Source organism: Prionailurus viverrinus, chromosome A1 (assembly GCF_022837055.1).
Source record: "Prionailurus viverrinus isolate Anna chromosome A1, UM_Priviv_1.0, whole genome shotgun sequence".
In the NCBI taxonomy this organism is placed as follows: domain Eukaryota; kingdom Metazoa; phylum Chordata; class Mammalia; order Carnivora; family Felidae; genus Prionailurus; species Prionailurus viverrinus.
The window spans coordinates 119095778-119115116 of NC_062561.1; the positions used below are offsets into that span (position 1 = coordinate 119095778).

Below are 19339 nucleotides of genomic sequence, written 5' to 3' on the forward strand. Positions count from 1 at the left end.
ACTAGGCCTTGATTGAATGTGACGTTGCTGTCAGTCCCGATTTGTGCTTACAGATGAGTGACGGTCCCTGGAGGCCCCATGACACTTGGATGCAGCCCTGCCAGGGCTCCTGCACACCGCACCTCCCCTCTACGAACACAGAGCTGGTGCAGCTGCTAAGCCCATCGGGCCTAATGACTGTCTTCATTTTCATGCCTGGCCATTGTTAACGACATTTGGCCATTGCACACACACGCACTAAATAGAATTAGGATGTACTGGAAAATGTGACTTCTGCATAGGAAGTCACAAATCCAAAAATTGCCATCTGGATCTTATGTGGTCTTACACAAGAAGGCAGCTTCTCAAGACAGCACATTTCGGGGGCAGCCGGGCAGCTTCCTCTCTGTCCTTCCTGCCCCCAACTGCTGAGCCCAGCTCTGTGACCTGGGTGGAGTAGGGGATGGGCCCGTAGATGAAGAATCTACGCCTGTGCCTTCCTTGTTCTCAGACCGTGACCACTGACAGGCCGGAACCCTTCGCTCTGTCTTTGCTGATGCTGCAGTGAAGGCTTCTTTTCCCTTCTCAGAAACCTCACTGACACCATCTCCCAGTATCACCTTGTGTCTCATTCTCTGCATAGACAGAGCGCCCTTTAATTGTTTCATGAATTTTATCAAGGCTGGCATGGCTTCCCCGAGGACGGCGAGTAGGGGGCCGGCGAGCGTAAACCCTCGCTGGCTGTTACCCATCACCACTGCTGCTGCTACTGTTGCTCCTGCTACCGCCGCTAATGCTACCACTGGTGTTACTGCTGCTGCTCCTACCACTACTGCTCCCATTGCTACTGCTGCTGCTGCCACTAGTGCAGAAGGGAAAGTAGACTCAGGAGTCAAGTTGACCCAAGTAAAGCCATGTTGGTGTCAGGCTGGCCCTTAGCCTGAACATCAGCAGGTCATAAAAAGAGTCACAAGATCTGACCCATAGGAGACCACGAGACCTCACTCCCTCTGGCAATAAAAGCCACAAAATTCGGCCATTCTTAAAATTGTCCCATGTGAGGAACTGCACAGCCTTAAGACAGTTGGAAAAACTACCCACCCAACATAAAAAATAAACCTAAAGTTAAAGAGTGAGCCTCTCCCTGCACAGTTACCTGGTTTAAAAAAAAAAAAAAAAGTCATAAAACGCTTTGTTAGAGGCAAAGGGTGGTCCTCTTTCTCATCTGGGAGGAGAGACCACTACTTAGTCTCTGAAGGAACTCCTTTCTCCCTCCTACACCTAGCAAATCGTTGTCCCTTTCTCTAAATGGCTTGCTCTTGAATTTTTTCTTGTGGGAAGTCGAGAGCCCTGGTGGTGGTGGGCCTGAGGCACCCCCTCTCGGGGCCTCGCCCATCAGGCATCACTGCCGTTCATCCTGTTCTGCTGCTGCTACCGTAACCTCTGCTGCTATTACTACTGCTGCGGCTCCTGCCTCTGCTGGCAACAGGGTTCATGCCTTCTACATCTCTTATATTCTAGAAGACTGCTTGGTACAGAATAGGTGTTTGTTGAACACTCAGCAGCCTGGCTTTATGTTTCCGTTTCACCACTGGTAAAACACCCATCAGTGATTCCCAAACACTACCTTTACATAGGAGTGTACCATCTGTGTAATTACTGTTCTCAGTATTCTTCAGACCCGTGGATCACCTTTGTTTTACTTGATTTCTTTTACAATCTGTTTATTACATCAGTTCCACAAATGGAAAACCCAGCACCTCATGCATGAAGTCGAAGGAAACTTTAAACCTCATTTATAACTATGAAGAACAAAAATGTTTGTCCTTGTGCATCTAAAAACTTCTATGTCACCTATGAAATCCGACATTGATGTCTGAGTTTACTAGAAGGGGATTGGAGCATTGACTGTCAATGCCCTTTAGACCATACTACTTTTTTGTGTTCTCCACCCTTCTTGTTGCCAGAATCTGCACCCCTGTGCCTAAAGGCTTTTTTCAGACATAGAAGGCCCCTCTGCCCTGCTCCGGCAGCTGCCAGGGAATGCACCTTCTGAGGATTGCCTGAACCAATGACTGATGGGAATTGATGTAAAAGTGGCCCAGCTTCACTGCCTCCGCCCCCCCCCCCCCACACCGTGGGATACTTCTGAGGTGTGCCACTTATACTGTTGCCCAGAGTTTCCTAGGAAGGTTGAGTCCCAGGCACTTGCTGCAGTTGCTGACTTACTAACACACCCATTGTTGAGTGCCTGCCTTTTCTCTATCACCTCCCCAACCCTTTCCCAGTGTCCCTGTGCTTCCTAAATGAACTACTTGGTCTGAAGCCCTTATTTCTTGGTCTGCTCTGTGGGGAGCCCAAACCAAGTCAGGGGCCACTTGCAAATCGGTGGATGATGGTCACTTTCACATTCACTAATTGAGGTTTCCATGATGTGTGCTTTCCACAACCGTGCACTGTCTCTGTAGATTTATCAAATGGTCAGTGGGAGCAAGTGCGATGTGCGATCGTATTTTGACAAATGTTTTATCCAGGTAACATTTTCCTACCAAAGTAACCGCTTGAAAATATTTTCCACAAAATATTTTCCAGAAATTGAACCAAGTCTAAACAGTTTCAAGTCGTCTCTTTCCTATACACACAAGTAAACACAGGACAAAACTTTTATTTGTATAGTGTCCTCCCACGGAGCAGTCAGTATGCTCAAAGCCTGGGGAGTTACTAAACAGAGAGACTGGTTGTACATGAAGTTACTTAATCACTTTGAGAGGCTAGAGATAAAGGAGATATTCACCAAGTATTACTATCATCACAATATTGTAGTTAATTACTAATATTGTAGTAATATTGTAGTTAATTACAAATAACTACTAATAACTAATTATCACAATATTGTAGTTAATTACTAATATTGTACTAATATTGTAGTTAAGTACAAATAATATTGTAATATTGTAGTAATATTACTAATATTGTAGTTAATATTGTAGTTAATAACTTCAAAATCTTCACACTTTTGTCACTGTGCTCTCTTTTAATTGAACCCTCCACATCAAAGCTATGCCATTGTCTCCTGCAAAATCTCAGTCCAGGAAATGAAGTAGCACCAAAACCAGCTTAGGTTGAAAAGGCAAGTTTTATACTTTGCTGTGTGGATCTAGATGTTACTTATTTTCTACTTTGCCTCTTCAGAGACCAATGTCATCAGGGCCTTAGTTTCCTTCCAGCTTTCTGATGTACCGTCATTACAATATGGTCGTTGACACTTCATGCCTAGTGCAAGGACGTTGGAGTGCTGTTCCCATGTCAGAGGCCCAGGAACAGGAAGAGGGGCCAAGTGCAAATAGGGCTAGCTTGTTTGCCTGTTGAACTGGCCCTTCCCTTATAAGGAACCAGAAGTACAATTTAACAGCTTCTTTTCACATCTCATTGGCTTGAACTGTGTCACATGGCCACCCACTTGCAAGGGAGGCTGGGAAACGTACCTTTTAATTGGATCTTCACCACCAACAAAATTAGAATACTGTTAATACGAAAGAAGGGAGAATGGATCCTGGACAGGCAGCTAGCTTTCACTTCCAGAGAATGAGGGTCAGAGAAAGCACCTTAGAGGAAGAGACATCTCAGCTATGACCTACAAATGAAGAATTACCTATGCTAGTAGCAGTGGGAGAGGCTTTCTGGGGAGAGAGATGGCAGTGTATAAAAGAGGGAACGGAGAGAAGAGAAAAGAGCTTAGCTCTCCAGGTTGAGCATCCCAAACCGAGCAAGGTGAGTCTTCCAGACCTTTCCCTGGCTTTCCATAGAGAGGCACGAGGACTGTAGCCAAATCAGAAAAGAATGCTGAGCAGGAATATTAAGTGTCTATTCTCAGAAAGTGAATATTATATATCACCGTTCCTCCATGACTCATCCCTTCCCAAATATCTTTAATTTTGAGGGCATGGTATTTTTTCCACTGTGAGTATGAAATGGTGGTCTCTCTTCCTGCCAAAGTCCTCGTCAGCTTTGTTCTGGACTTTGGAAAAAAGAAATCCTGTTTCCTGTCCTTTGTTTCCTGGCTGCAGCCTCTGGTTCCACCCCCTTCTTGGGCTCACAGTGTCTATTTCCGCCTCAGATTCTCTTACAAGCCCCTAGATCAGTTTTCTTTTCCTTAGTTACTAGTTAGTCGTGTACAGTTATCAAAGAAGAAAATAACTTCTCTCCATCCAGGTTTTTTTTTTCCTTTCCCCGTGGATTACCTTGTTTTGTTTTTTCTTAAATCAGTTTCTCAGACTCTGAACACAGGAGGAAACTAAGCAGGTGTTGAGGGCCTCATTCTCCTGGGGAATATACTAGAGCAATGTTGTTTTGAGGCCAGAAATGATGTAATCAGGTCACTGGCAACAAAACGAAGACAAGGAAAACTCCAGGGTTTTAGGTCTTGGGTGGGGAGATTGAGAGATAGAACACTGTGGCCAGGAGGTGGAATCAAGTGTGCCCTGTCTAAGAGAACAGCTTCGAGGTTTGCATAACTTCTTCTGTTTCTAGGCTAGCTGACCTTAGGCAAGTTATTGGACTGCTCTAAGCTTTAGGGGTGTTTGTTTGTTTGTTTGTTTGTTTTCATTTGAAGAAAAGGAGCTACTAGTTTCAACCTTCAAGTTGCATGGGGTAAATAAAATGATAGATGTAAAGTGTTTGGCATATCCCCCCTAGAAAGCACTCAACAAATAATCATCATTGTTATTACTAGTACGATTTAGAGCATTTGTGGGTTTTTTTAATTAAAATAATGATATTCTTCATAACGTGTACCAGACTAGCATTAACCCTGAGCCCTCCCTCCATGGAGACTTGAGGGACAGATAATAAACTCCTGTGAGTGAGGGCTACCTGGGTGGATGATATAACCCCAAATGTTCTCAGTTTGAGGTTAGCCCCAGCTATCCAACTCACCTGGGAAATGCCTGAGGGTGAGGAAGAGACAGCCTGCTCTGGATTCTCTCCAGGGCGTCAGTGGGTTAGTCTATTGACAGATGAGGAGAATTCCAGCTGGAAATACAGATTTAGGAATCATGATTCTCTCTCTCACAATGGCCTAGAGGAGTATCGTTTTGGATCTTTCCACCAGTCTGTTAAAACTATTTGGATGTTGACCGCAGTTCAGAGCTTCGCTTCTCTAAACCACTAAACCACTACCTTCTGGAAATCGTTGGCCAAGATGAGAGGATTTAGTAGGCACGGTTCCGGGAGTGTGTCTGTTACATAGTCAACTGCATTTGTATCTTTTCCGTATCACGCAGGATAGGCTAGGGTATGTAGTAGAAACCAAGGGCCCTAAAATTTCAGGGCCTTAAAACAAAAAAGGTTATTTTGCTCACACTGTGTGTCAAGATCAGTGTCCTCTGTCCCTGACAGAGGGAAAAGGGACACATAAAATCATACTCTGATTCTTACAGACTATGGCCCACCTTTCATAGCCCCCATTCCTACAGCCACACCAAACTTCAGCAAAGCATTCTCCTGTCCCTGTGTTAGTATTTCTCCCTCTCAAATGGTCCTGCCTGTAGGCAGTGAGATCTAAGGGGTGGTCTCAAACCTTTGAAGTTGTTTGGGTTGAAACTGTAGAGGACTGACCAATGATCTAATGAAAAGGAAGCAGGATGGGGATTTTTGAATGCCTGCTAAGAGCCTCTTTTGAGAAGGCAGTAATGTTTCATCTGCTCACCAGGTTCAAAGCCAAACCTGTTCCATGCCTGACAATTAAGCCTTAAAATAGAAACAGAAAGTTTGGACAATAAAACAGTCAAGGTATATATAATAGCCATGTTGCTTCTCCTTGACATATGGTCAAAATAATCTTTGTAAGAATAGTAGATATAGTAAATATAATAGGTTATAATAGGCTTAGTAAGAATACTAGGTTATAATAGATCTAGTAAGAAAAATAGATATATTGCACCCCTTCCAAGGGAGAGCTCAGGACAGAACTGTGAGATAAATAAGTCTATATAGCTTCATTGCCTTATTCCTAATTAATTCTGCTTATAATTTAGAAGTTGAGAAAATAATATACATGGTTGAAGGATGAGTTCAGATCGCACCTGCCACTTAAATCTCCAAGAACGCATTGGACAGTTAGACTGTCTTGAATGAAATGTTTAAGTGAAGCCAGCAGAGATATAATCAAGCCACCATTTATTGCCTGCTTATCATGTGCCTGGCACCAGGTTATGCATTCTATACCAAAAAGGCATTTTACCATTCTCTCAACAAAGGGCGGGACCATTGAGGCTTTGAGAGCTTACAGTGTTCTGCTCAAGGTCACTTGGCTAGTACATGGCATAGCCAAAGCCTGATTTTAGGTTTGCTTGAATCCAAAGGCCAAATTCTGAATCAATAGCAGTTAACTAATGAGACTTCACCTAAGGGAACCAAAAAGGGTTGCCAGGAAATTTTGAGTGGCTGTATATGATATTTGGCTATTTTCCACATTTGAGGAACTGAGGCACAAAAGGGATTTACACAATGATATATAGCAAGTTTTATATCAATCAAAGATTAGCTCTAGTTCTGAAAGTAATAAAATAAACTTATGCTCCCAGTCCTCAATGGAGAGCATGATAGCTGGATTTGGGCATTTTGTGAGGCAGCTGGCCTTAGGAAAAGTATGGTTGGTACTGTAGCCTTTCAGCTTCGACTTTCTCGGTCAGGTTTTTAGAAACTTCCTCCCTCAAACTTAAGCCAAAGCATGACTGTGTCTAGAAATGGGACTAGCTTTTCTGGAAAGGAAAGCACTTCTCAGGACCCCAAGTTCAGAATCATGTGTGCTGGAAGAAAAAAAAAAGTTTTAATAATTACTTATTCTTGAGAGAGAAAGAGACAGAGCATGAGTGGGGGAGGGGGGCAGAGAGAGGGAGGCACAGAATCCAAAGCAGGCTCCAGGCTCTGAGCTGTCAGCACAGAGCCCAACACAGGGCTTGAACTCACAGACTGTGAAATCATGACATAAGCTGAAGTCAGATGCTTAACCAGCTGAGCCACCCAGGTGCCCCTTAATCATCTGTGCTGTTTAAAGTCTTGGTCAAACTTTTGAGTTGGCTGAATTCTCTAGGGGTAACTTGGAATTTTTATATCCTGTGAAGGGGCCTCTTGACCTCCTTTTCTCTAAGGTCTGAGGACCCTATAAAATAGTCATTGATGTTACAATCATTTTTTGAGCATCTCCTCTGTGTGCCAGACATGAGCTGGTGATACCTTGGAAGACAAAACAGTACTTGACTTCAAGGAGCTTATTATAATTTGCTCAGGAAAACAGGACATGTCATGAACAGTGAGACCAGTTGCCATTGTACTTGAGAGGCAGTGCCATATTTAATACGCTTTCCAGTGATGCTTGAACCAAGCAGGCACTTTCCAAGTAAGGCAACAGGGCATCGTGGAAGAAATGCCTGGGCACCGATGGGGTTACACCAGTAATAAGTGATTGAGTTCATTGATCATTAACCCTATTCCTTAACCTCACTGAGTTCAGTTTCCCCTGCTGTAAAATGGGGATGATGATAATACTAACTTTGAAGAGCCATGGTAAAGATTAAATGAACTAATGCATCTAAAACCTCCAACAGCATGTCCGGTTCACTGGAAGGGCTCAGAAACTGTCCCTAGAATCATAATAACAAAGATGCCAACAAAACCAAAAGCTAGTAATAACTGTAACAGTGAGTTGGGGGAGGGGACAAAATAGAGGCTGCTGAGAAGAAAAGATTCAGTCACCAAAGCTATTTCCTCGGCAGTAGTCACCCCTTAAAATGCATATTTGGATGCAATTTCCAGCCATCTCTTAAATACTTAAAGAGTAGGCATCTTCTTAAATTGGTGTGTAAAATGGGTAAAATGCAGCTGAAGGGGAGATGGTTTAAACTGAAACCAAACTCTTTTCCTTTTTCTTTTTTCTCTTGTCCTTTCTTTCCCTAAGGTCCAGGACAATGGACCTCATTTAGATAAAAAGTATTTACCCGAACCCTGGTTCCATTTAAGACATTTTGGCAGGACAGTGAATAATCCCTTCTCCCCTTGAGGAATTGTCACTCTCTGTTATTGTCTATTATCACTGGAACAAAGATGTCATTATTAAAATAAACTCTTCCTGTAGAATGGCCACTTTAGTTATAAGAGCATCATTCATAAAGGCTTTGTAAGAGTGGAAGCTCTGACATCATTATCATATAGAACACTATCGAAGATCTCAGTTCTAGGATCTGTTAGGATTGTTTGGTGGCAAGCAACAGAGCCAACCCTTGGTCACTTAAGCAAAAGAAATGGGCAATGGCCTTGCTCCTAGACCCGAAGGAATAGCTGGCAAGCCAGGTTTCAGAAAGCACAGGAATCAAGATTGCTCAGGGAGCAGGAACTAACAGATAGACTTTTGGGGTCAACTCAATGCCAGACGAATCAACTTCGCTTATTTTCAGTCTCTGTTTCACTTGTCTCATTTCCTGAGAGAGAAAATCTGGTTGGCCAAACGTGGGTCTGAGGCCCTGTGGTCAGCCAGGGTGCCTCAGAGCACCTTGACTGACATTCCTACCAAGCCTGCCTACAATGGGAGGGGAATAGTTAGATGCCTGGGGAAACTGAGGTACTGCCACCAGAAGGGGTACTAGGTTAATGGGAAGGTAACAAGAGTTTTACACTACAGAGAGCCTCCAAGGTAGAGATGTATTGGGCGAATTACTTACGGGGAAACTGAGGCACTGAATTAAAGTACAGTAGTCCCCCCTTTAGATGCAGTTTCAGGTACCAATAGTCAATCGCAGTCCAGGAGCAGATGAATCTCCTGATTTAACGTCAGAAGGTCAATAGTAGCCTAATGCTATGTTGCCACGCCTGTGGTCATTCATTTCAACTTCTCCTCAGCACACATTTTATCATCTCATATCACCATCATCAGAAGGGTGAATACAACACAATAAGAGAGAGTGAGAGGCCACAGTCACATAACTTTTATTACAGCCTGTTGTTATAACTGCTGTATTTTATTTTTAGTTATTGTTGTTAGTCTCTTACTGTGCTTAAGTTATAAATTAAACTTTATCATAGCTATGTATGTATAGGAAAATAACATAGTATATATAGATTTCAATGCTATTCGTGGTTTTAGGCATCCACTGGGGGTCTTGGAGTGCATCCTCGAAGGATAAGGGGGAACTTGTGTAGTTTGCCTAAGGGGTCACATTTAATAGCAGAAATAAACTTTTTGATTCTTACCAGCCAAATAGGAATTCTCTGCTCATTTTTACCAGCTTGCTAAAGCAATGGTTCAGGGACCTGGCAGTGCATCAGAATTACCTGTGGAACTTGTTAAAAATAGAGGAGCTGGGTTTGGCATGAGGCTGGGGCATCTGTATTTTTAATAAGCTTCTCATCTGATTCTATTTACAACCAACTTGGAAGCCCACTACATCGAGTTTCCATAGGATCCATAGGATATAGAAAAAGGACATCGTAGAACTAAAAATGGGATAAGGTGATTTTAGGGAAAGGAGTCAGGTTTGGTGATAAAATTTTTTTGAGGTCCAATCAGTGCTAGCTACCTTCATGGTTTGGGATTAGCGAATGTGAGGATAGGGAGAACGTTTCCCTGTTTATGACAAGCCTGGGCCAAGGGGATGAGGAAGTTTAGGCTATTGTCCTAGAAAGCACTTACAACTGAGCTTCACAAGGCACAGGGCTGGGCCCTGTTAGGGCTCTCCTGACAGCTCTGTGCTGGAGGGGAAGGATCAGATTAGCCAAGTGCTAAGATCTGGAACACGGGAAAGGGTTGGGAAACAGGCTTGAGCTGGCACACACAGGAAAGGGATTGGTTACCTTTATCTGTTTGTCTCAGCACAGCTGAAGAAGACAGGCCACCCTAAGTGTATCAACCAAATTCCTTTCACTAGTTTTGATCAAGTGTTCTTTCCTTCCCCAGTGACTCGGAGGAGGCAACTCCGTCCCCAATTCCGGGGTAGATATTGATCAGCCTACATATTCTATCTCCTAAGAACATTCTTTCTTCTGGCTCTCGACACTGTCAGGTTTGACTGAGACTCCTAGACATCTGGCTACCAGCCTGCTGATGAAACTTACCCAGAAGCAGAGAGCAGAGCCAAAGGAATTGCAGAAGAGCAGTATGAGGATATACTGTGGATAGACCTTGATCTATCCCTGAAGTTCTTATTATGTAAGATGATAAAATTTTCTGTTGTTTGTTCTGGCTGTCTATTGCTATAAAATAATTATCCCAAAATGGAGTGTCTTAAAACAGCAACTATTTTATTTTACTTCACAATTTTGTAGGTCGGAAGCCAAGCAGCATTCAGCTAGGTGATCCTTCTGTTCCACGTAGCATCGACTGAGCTCACTGAGTGGCATTCAGCTGGCTAATAAGCTTGTCTGAAGAGTCCAAAATGTCTTCCCTCACATATTTGGCATCTTGGCAGCGATGGCTGGAAGTCTACACTCAGCTGAGAGCTTCAAGCAGAACACATCTATGTGGCTTCTCCAGCATGGCCATCTCAAGGTAGTCAGACTTCTTATATGGGCCTTAGGGCTCTTGGAGAGAGAAAGTTCTAAGAGCCAGGAAGTGGAAGCTGCCAGTCTCTTCAGGCCCAAGCCTGAACTGGCACAGAATCACTCGGGCCACATGCTCTGGGTCAAAGCAGGCATAAAGGCTGTCCAGATTCAAGAGGAGGTAGCATAGATTCTACCTCTTGATGGGAAAGTTTCAAAGTGTTTATGACTACCTTTAATTCTCCACATTACTTAATTCAATTGGAGACAGGTTTTCTGTTATTTACAGACAAAAGGATCCTAGATAATTAAAGAAATTCAAGGTTCTTTCAACTCTGGGAAGAGATTTCTTCCTGTTTCTCTTACACAGGGTCTGTAAACTTTTTCCACAAAAAGCCAGATAGTAAATATTTTAGATTTTATAGGCCACACAGTCTCTCAACTCTGCCAATGAGGCATGAAACCAGCCATGGAAAAATATATAAATGAGTAAGCATGGCTGTTTTCCAATAAAAATTTTATTTATGGTCACTGAAATCTGTATTTCACATAATTTTCATGTGTCATGAAATATTATTCTTCTTTTGCTTTGTTTTCTTTTTTCCCCCCAACCATTTAAAAATATAAAAGCCTGGGTGCCTGGGTGGTTCAGTCAGATAAACGTCTGACTCTTGGTTTCCACTCAGGTTATGATCTCCATGGTTCGTGGGTTCAAGCCCCCCTTTGAGCCCCATGTTGGGCTCTGTGCTGACAGTGTGGGGCCTGCTTGGGATTATCTCTCCCTTTCTCTCTGCCCTTCTCCTTCTTGTGTATACTCTTGCTCTTTCTCAAAATAAATAAATAAACTTTAAAAAAGAAGCACACAATTCACTGGTTTTACAAAAATAAAAATATAAAAACCATTTTTATAATTCTGGCTGTACAAAAAAAGAAGTCAGGCCAGCGCCATATTTCACTGACCCCCTGCTCTAACACATCAAGCTTGCTCTAAGCTCTGGGCCTTTGCCTGTGCTGACCCTCTGTCCAGAATAGTCTTTTCTGTGGACCTCACATTGCTTGTACTTTCTCTTTAGTTGGGTTTTAACTCAAATATTACCTCTGCAGAACCTTCTCTCATAACTCTAAAATTATCCCTTTACCTTTTCTTGGTAGCACTTCTCACTGCCTGAAACTGTGTTCATCTATTTGTTCATGTTTATATACTGCCTCTTTTCTACCCTCACTCAAATCTAAATGAAGCAGGGATCTTGTATGATTCTCCTCTGGATGGCCTTTACTTAGCACAGTGCCTGGAAGGCAGTAGGTGTTCTTTAAAGATATGTTGTGTTTGAGTTAAATGGTTACAACTCAACTCTCTGGGGCTTGACAGGAACATAAAAGACTGCTCAGTTTCTACTCATTGATGAGTAGTGAAAGCAGAGGAAGGAGGTCATCTGCACTGGGAAGTGTTGATCCCTTTGTTATTTCCCTGGGTTTCAGGCAAAAGCTGAAGGAAAAATTCTTCTCTCGTATAATTTGGAAGATAGCTGTTTTCTTCTCTTGGCAGATGTGAATGACTTACCTTGCCTGTTTAGAGGCAGGAAAGGGGGAAACATCCTTAAACAACCTTATTTGAGGAGGGAGAGTGTCATCATGTTCATTGTAAAATAGTGTTTGAAAGCTGGATTCCTCTAGACCAATAAAGTATAATTTCGTAGACATTCCTGAGATCCCTGACAGGAAATGGCAAAAGTCCTGTTCTGGGTGGCACAGCAATAATAGAGATGACAGAGGTGGGGATAATATCAGGCTAAACTTGTCCTCAGCGGGGGAGGAAGGAAAAAGCAGGAGCAGGTGCGGCATTCAGGACAAGAAGGCTTGAGTGTGAATAGTGTATTGGTGGCATTGGGCTGGTGGCCAGAGCCTAGCAATTGAGCCCCAAGCTTTGGGGCAGAAGTGGCTTCCATCCAGTCCTCCAGCCCTGCTTCTACTTATTAAAACAGATTTCTAGGGTAGAAAGAGCCCACTAGAAGGGAACATGATAAACAGGAAGTGTCCATGGGAAGCAGTGAGGGCCACGGCCTAGTGGACCTTAGGATGTGGAGCTTTGTGGCTTTAGTGAGTTCAGGTGAGGAAAAGAGAGCTGGAACAGAAAGCATCAAGTAGAAACAGAGAATAAGGCTGACACTGAAGGCAATAAGGGGCTGGCCTACAAATGCTGAGCACAATGTGGGCTGCATCCATATGCTAGCTGGGCTAAGGGAGTGTCTTTGACTTTAGATTAGTTGATTCTCTGTTGGTGGATGAACAGAAAAAATAATGATGCAATTATGTCTCTCATCTGGACTTTGTGGGCACAAGTAGGGGGAAAGCTAACAAAATGTGACTAAAGCTTAAAAAGGGAATTGATTGTCTCATATAACTGAGAAGTATAGCATAATGCTAGCTAGCTACGGGTATGGCCAGATCCAGGATCACAGTGTCTTTGGTGTTTGGTCAGTCTCTCTCTCTCTCTCTCTCTCTCTCTCTCCCTCTCCATATATATATATATATATATATATATATATATATATATATATATATATATATCTTAGCTCTTTTTTCTATTCTCAGACAGGCTCTCCCCATGATATCATGGTTCACATTAGCTCCTGATATGTATCCACATATATCCATCCATCCAGCTTCAAGTTCAACAGAACACCTTTGGCCTAGTTGCTCTAGCAAGTCCAAGAATTCTATCTTATTGCCTCTGATTGGATCATGTGCCTGTGCATGAGCCAGTCACCGAGGCCAGGACATCACGGTGCTTTTTTGATCGAGCCTGGGTCCCATGCCTTCCCTTTAAGCCCAGTGTAGTCATCTCTACCCACATCACCTAGACTGGAAATGGGGAAGAGAAGTGGTTTCCCAAGAAAAACTCAGGTACTATTATCATAAGAATGGGGTATGGATGCTGGGTAGGCACAGAAGAAAACAAAACAAAAAACAAAATTAGATGTCTACAGCTAGAAATCATCATACTCACACAGCACTGACCAGAAACCACCACCTCTCTCATTAGTATATGAATATAGTACTAAGTAAATGATGCCGTCAAGCCCTGGATATTCAGCTGCTTCACAATGACAAAGTTACATCCTCTGGTTTGAATCAGCATTAGGCAGTTGACACCAAGAATAGAAAATAATCATCATGTGAGAAAATGAAAATATTCAAACTGATTTAAAGCAAAAGCACAGAATAGCACATATTTGGTAATGAGGTTTGGTAAGCAGAAATGCACCTATTGCCCAAATAACCCTTGGATTGATTACAAGGTGACAAAGGTCTAGGAAAAAAAAGAAAGGTTTTTTTATTTTGGGTCTAGATTGTCTAGATGCTGCTACAGTCTCCCTGCCTCCAAGCAAGTCTATTTATTTATTAAAAAAAATTTTTTTTAATGTTTATTTTTGAGAGAGAGAAGGAGAGAGACAGAGTGGGAGCGAGGGAGGGACAGAGAGAGAGGGAGACACAGAAACTGCAGCAGGCTCCAGGCTCTGAGCTGTCAGCACAGAGCCTGACGCAGGGCTCGAACTCACGGACCATGAGATCATGACCTGAGCTGAAGTCGGATGCTCAACCGACTGAGCCACCCAGGCGCCCCTCCAAGCAAGTCTTTATAGTATCCACACTCTCCTGCTTCAGTGGCTCTCTGGTGCTTTTTGAACAAAGACATGGTCCTTGAAACGCTAAGTAAAATTCTCTCTGTCCTGCTCTCTCCCTTCCTATCCAGCCTCACCTTAAGAGTTACTTGCCTTGAATGTCTGTGGTTTCCTGCACTGTCTTTACACTGTAAAGATCAGGTCCTCATGCTGTCGTGTGGACTCCTTTGTGAGTGCCTTGAAGACGTGGGCATGTCTTGTTCATCCATGATTCCCCAGTGCTCCACCAGCACCTGAAACCTAGTCATATTTAAAAAGTGTCCCTTGGAGTACCTTGGTGGCTCAGTTAGTTCAGTGTCTGACTCTTGATTTTGGCTCACGTCATGATCTCATGTTCATGAGTTCAAGTCCCATTCAGGCTCTGCGCTGACAACGGGGAGCCTGCGTGGGATTCTGTCTCCCTCTCTCTCTGCCCTTCCCCCACTTGCTCTATATCGCTCTTAAATAAAAATAAACTTAAAAAAAATAAGTGTCTGGGGTGCCTGGGTGGCTCAGTCAGTTAAGTGTCCAACTTCAGCCCAGGTCATTATCCCCTACTTGGTGGGTTCGAGCCCTGTGTTGGGCTCTGTGCTGACAGCTCAGAGCCTGGAGCCTGCTTCAGATTCTGTGTCTCCCTCTCTGTCTACCCCCCCTTGCTTGCACTCTGTCTGTCTCCCCAAAATAAATAAACATTAGAAAAAGTAAGTTTTGGGGCGGCTGGGTGGCTCAGTCGGTTAAGCCTCCGACTTCAGCTCAGGTCACGATCTCGCGGTCCGTGAGTTCGAGCCCTGCATCGGGCTCTGGGCTGATGGCTCAGAGCCTGGAGCCTGCTTCCGATTCTGTGTCTCCCTCTCTCTCTGCCCCTCCCCCATTCATGCTCTGTCTCCCTCTGTCTCAAAAATAAATAAACGTTAAAAAGAAATTTAAAAAAAAGTATCTGTTGAAGGTCTATATTTCTCTTAAGTGGAGCAGATGTTTTAGGTTTGGTTGTTTTCATGGTATGAAAAGATACCTCCTAAAATACTAAAACTAGAGGGGATTGTTGTCCAAGACTAAGTTAGAGTGTTACCAGCTGAAATTTGGAGATAATCTAATTTGCATTTTTGGCCTAAAGGATTAACTCTAGGGACTAAAAGCAAATGCTAAAGACCCTAAAGTATATGCTGGTCTCATACCATAGGATCAGCAAAGTGACTAGTAAGAAACAACAGGTGTTGGCCAGGATGTGGAGAGAAAGGAATCCTCATGCACTACTGGTGGGAATGCAAACTGCTGCAGCCACTGTGGAAACAGTATGGAGGTTTCTCAAAAAATTAAAAATAGAAATACCATGTGATCCAGTAATTCCACTACTGGGGATTTACCAAAATGATATCAAAACAGTAATTCAAAAAGATAGATGTACTATGTTTAATGCAGCATTATTTATAATTATGAAAGTATGCCCAAGTATGCCCAAATTATGAAAGTAGCCCAAGTGTCCATTGATAAATGAATGGATAAAGATTGGATAAAGAAGATGTGAGATACGTCAAATCATATATATATATATATATACACACACACACGCACACATACACACACATATATATCATATATTATCACATATAAGATTCATATCTCATATATATATCACATATATACATACCTCACATGCATAGATAGATAGATAAATACATGCACACATATATACATACACATATATCAGCCATAAAAAAGAATGAAATCTTGCCATTTCCAACAACATGGGTGGATCTAGAGAGAATAATGCTAAGTGAAATAAGTCAGAGAAAAAATACCCTAGGATTTTATTCTTATGTGGAATTTAAGAAACAAAATGAACAAAGAAAAAAGAGAAACAAAATGAACATAGAAAAAAGAGACAAACCAAAAAACAGACTCTAAGCAATAGAGAACAAACTGATGGTTTCCAGAGGGGAGGTGTGTGGGGAGATGGGTGAAATAGGTGATGGGGATTAAGGAGTGCACTTGGGTGATGTATAGAATTGTTGAATCACTATATTGAACTCCTGAAACTAATATAACACTGTATGTTAATTACACTGGAAATAAGATAACAAGAAAAAAAGAAATACCAGGCATTTCTCCAGCTAAAACAGTTTATTTACTTACAGTCAGATCTTCTAAGCCCATACTGAATTTTCAGACTAATATTTTAAAAATTAATTTGAGATCCATATGGATTGTCAGCTAGTCAGAGCAGGGTGAGTTAAGCGAGAACAGTAGAAAATGAGATGAGAAAAGATGTATCCCTGGGTCAGATCATGTTTTTGCTTTTCTTTTGTAAGAGGGAAAACCATTAGAGGCTTTTGATCAAGAGAAGGATGTGATATAATTTGATGTTCTATTAGGATCACTCTGGCTCCTTGGGGAAGGCTTAACAATAGGCAGCATGGTAGAAGTCAGGAGACCAGTTAGGAGGATACTGCAATAATCTAGGGAAGATGTGATAGCTTGGACAAAGGATGTAGCAGAAGAGGTGGAAAAGCAGTCAGATTATAGATTTATATTGAAGACTCAGCCAAAAGAGCTTGCTGGTAATTGGAGGTGGGTGGAAGAGAGGGAAGAAAAGGATGCTTGTAAGGGTTTTGGCTGGAACAACTGTGGGAGGAGTTGGGAGGAGCCACTGGGAGGAGCAGATCTGGGGAGAAAATCAAGAGTTCAGTCCATTTGCCTTTCTAAGTTGGAGATGCTTAGATATACAAATAGAGTGCTGGGTAGTCAAGCTGTGTATACCTGTCTGGAGTTCAGAGGAGAGGTCAAAAGTAGGGTAGGTAATTAGTGGTTGTTAGCATCCTGATGGTATCTGTGGCCCTGAGGTGGGTTGGAGTAATCCTAGGAGGTGTGTGTGAATAGAGATTTTCCAACTAACCTGGGGCATTCCAGAGTTCAGAGGATGGGAAAATGAGGAGGAATCAGCAAAGGAAACTGAGGAAGAGGGACCAGTGAGAAAGGAGACCCAAGAGCAGTGAGTGGGAGGTGACCCACAGGCCAAGTGAAGAAAGATTATTGTGCCTGAAGTAACATACTATTTACCAAATTCTAACATACCCCAGTCTCTGGACAGTGTATCTGTGTGTGTGTGCGCGTGTGTGTGCGTGCTCACGTGTGTGTGTGTGTGTGTGTGTGTGTGTGACTCCTCTGGCCTGGAGTCATCCCGCTTTCACTCTCCCTTTGTTCCCTCCCCTAGAAATTCTGAGTCCCTGTGGTCCAAGACTTCAGTACTGGGTCTGTGTGGTCACAGTTTTGGTAGTTTTCTTTTCCTCTTGTGGCAGCCGCAAGATCAGTTCCCCTTCCTTTCTACACTTCTAAGGAAAGCCTGGCTGCCCATTCATAAAGTTATTCATTCGTTCATTCACTCATTCATGTATTCATGCATGCATGCATGCATTCATCAGATAGTTACTAGGAATTTACAGTCATGCGCAGGCATTGTTCTAGGCACAAAGGATAGAGCCATGAACCACATGGTCCCAGGTCTGTCCTTGCCAAGGGAGTTTACATTCTAGTGGAATGGGGAGGAGGTAGGGAGGAGGGGGAGATGATGATGATGTGTAGGGTGGTCAATAAACAAAAACTTGAAACTATTGTGTGTGCACTGAAGAAAACTATCAAGGGTCTGGGATACAGAATAACAATGGAGACTGAGAGGGAGAACTGTTTTCAACTGGGAGGGCAGGAAAGCTTCTTGAAGAGTTAGGTCCTGATATCTCCAAAATAACTAGCAAAATCTTTTTCCTTTTTAGAGTCCTGAATTGAACCTGTGTTCCTAGTTCCTAGAAACTTCTGAGGCTCTTGGTTTCCTCCAGGCTTACTGGAATAATGCAGGAAACCTATATCCAGTTCTGTCTTCATGTGCACACTTACCTTTACAATTTACACTATAACTGAAAAATCACTTATTTCACAATTTTGTCTCACATCCACCAGAGGAGACAAAAGATTATGAAAATGGAATTGACCAAAGTTATCTTCCAACAATGTGGCCAATTACCACCTTAATTTACTAACGTTTTTTGAACACTTACTATAGTGCAGACACTGTTCTAACTCTACCATTGAATCTTCACAACAGCCCCATGAAGTAGGTACCATTATCATCCCTACTTTACACACTTAAAATGCCTGAGACTTAGAGAGATTAGGCATCCATGGTCACACAGCCAGCAAGTGCAAAGCTGTGGTTCAAACCCATATCTGTCTGATGCTTGAGATTTTGCTTTTGGCATTACTTTATAGGTAGGCTCCACACCCAACATGGGGCTTGAACTCAGCACTCTGAGATCAAGGGTCTCATACTCTACCGACTCAGCCAGTCAGGCACCCTTTTGGCATTACTTTATAAAAGAAGATATGAGGGGTGCCTGGCTGGCTCAGTTGGCGGAATGAGAGACTCTTGATCTTGGGTTCGTGAGTTCGAGCCCCACCTTGGGTGTAGAGATTATGTAAATAAATAAACTTAAAAAGAAAGATGATATGAGAACATTCTTAACTATTTCTTTTAAGTGTTACATCCATCATACTCACCAAATTATTGTTAGCTAAGAAACTTAAATACAAATTCACAAGTTTTAGGATTTCTCCATAGTTAAATGATCTTTGGGGTATTCCAGTGACAAACATGTTTCAGTACTGTTAATCAAATTCCATTCTCAAGTAAAAGCATGGTTAGTTTGTGATTTCAGTTTTAAGACAAGCACTACCTTGTCTTTCAGGAATGCTATAAATAGAAATTTGAGGAAATATTTCAACTAACACAGATAAAAATATTGTTGTGGAAACATCAAATATTTGGCTTTCATTTCTCAGTGCAGTGTAAAAACTGTAATTTCAATACTTTTTTATCAAGCATGGTAAGTGTTGAGGTTTTTACAAGTTCATATAATAGTAATACAGGTTATAACATATTGACCATTTATTACACCTGACAATGTACTAGGTATATTATTTCACTTGTTCTTAACTATAACTCCCTGTGATAATAAATGATTGCCCATCTTCTAAAGGTGAAGACTTTGAAACTCAGATAGTTAAGTAACTTGCTGAGATTAGCAATCATTGTGCCAAAGCCAGTATTTCAACCTATGGATGGAAACTGATGCTCTTTTCATTATACAACTTTATCTTTTATTCAGCCTTAAAAAGGT

At 42.3% G+C, this 19339-nt stretch overlaps 1 long non-coding RNA gene across 1 annotated transcript in view; it reads left to right on the forward strand.

Moving 5' to 3' along the window:
* The window catches only part of LOC125176668 (uncharacterized), a 31128-nt gene extending 20163 nt beyond the window's left edge, over positions 1-10965 (forward strand). Inside the window, exons 2-3 of the long non-coding RNA XR_007156357.1 lie at positions 9929-10180; positions 10297-10965. This is a non-coding gene — a long non-coding RNA (uncharacterized LOC125176668). The remainder of the gene's footprint in view (positions 1-9928; positions 10181-10296) is intronic.
* Positions 10966-19339: the final 8374 nt, after the last annotated feature.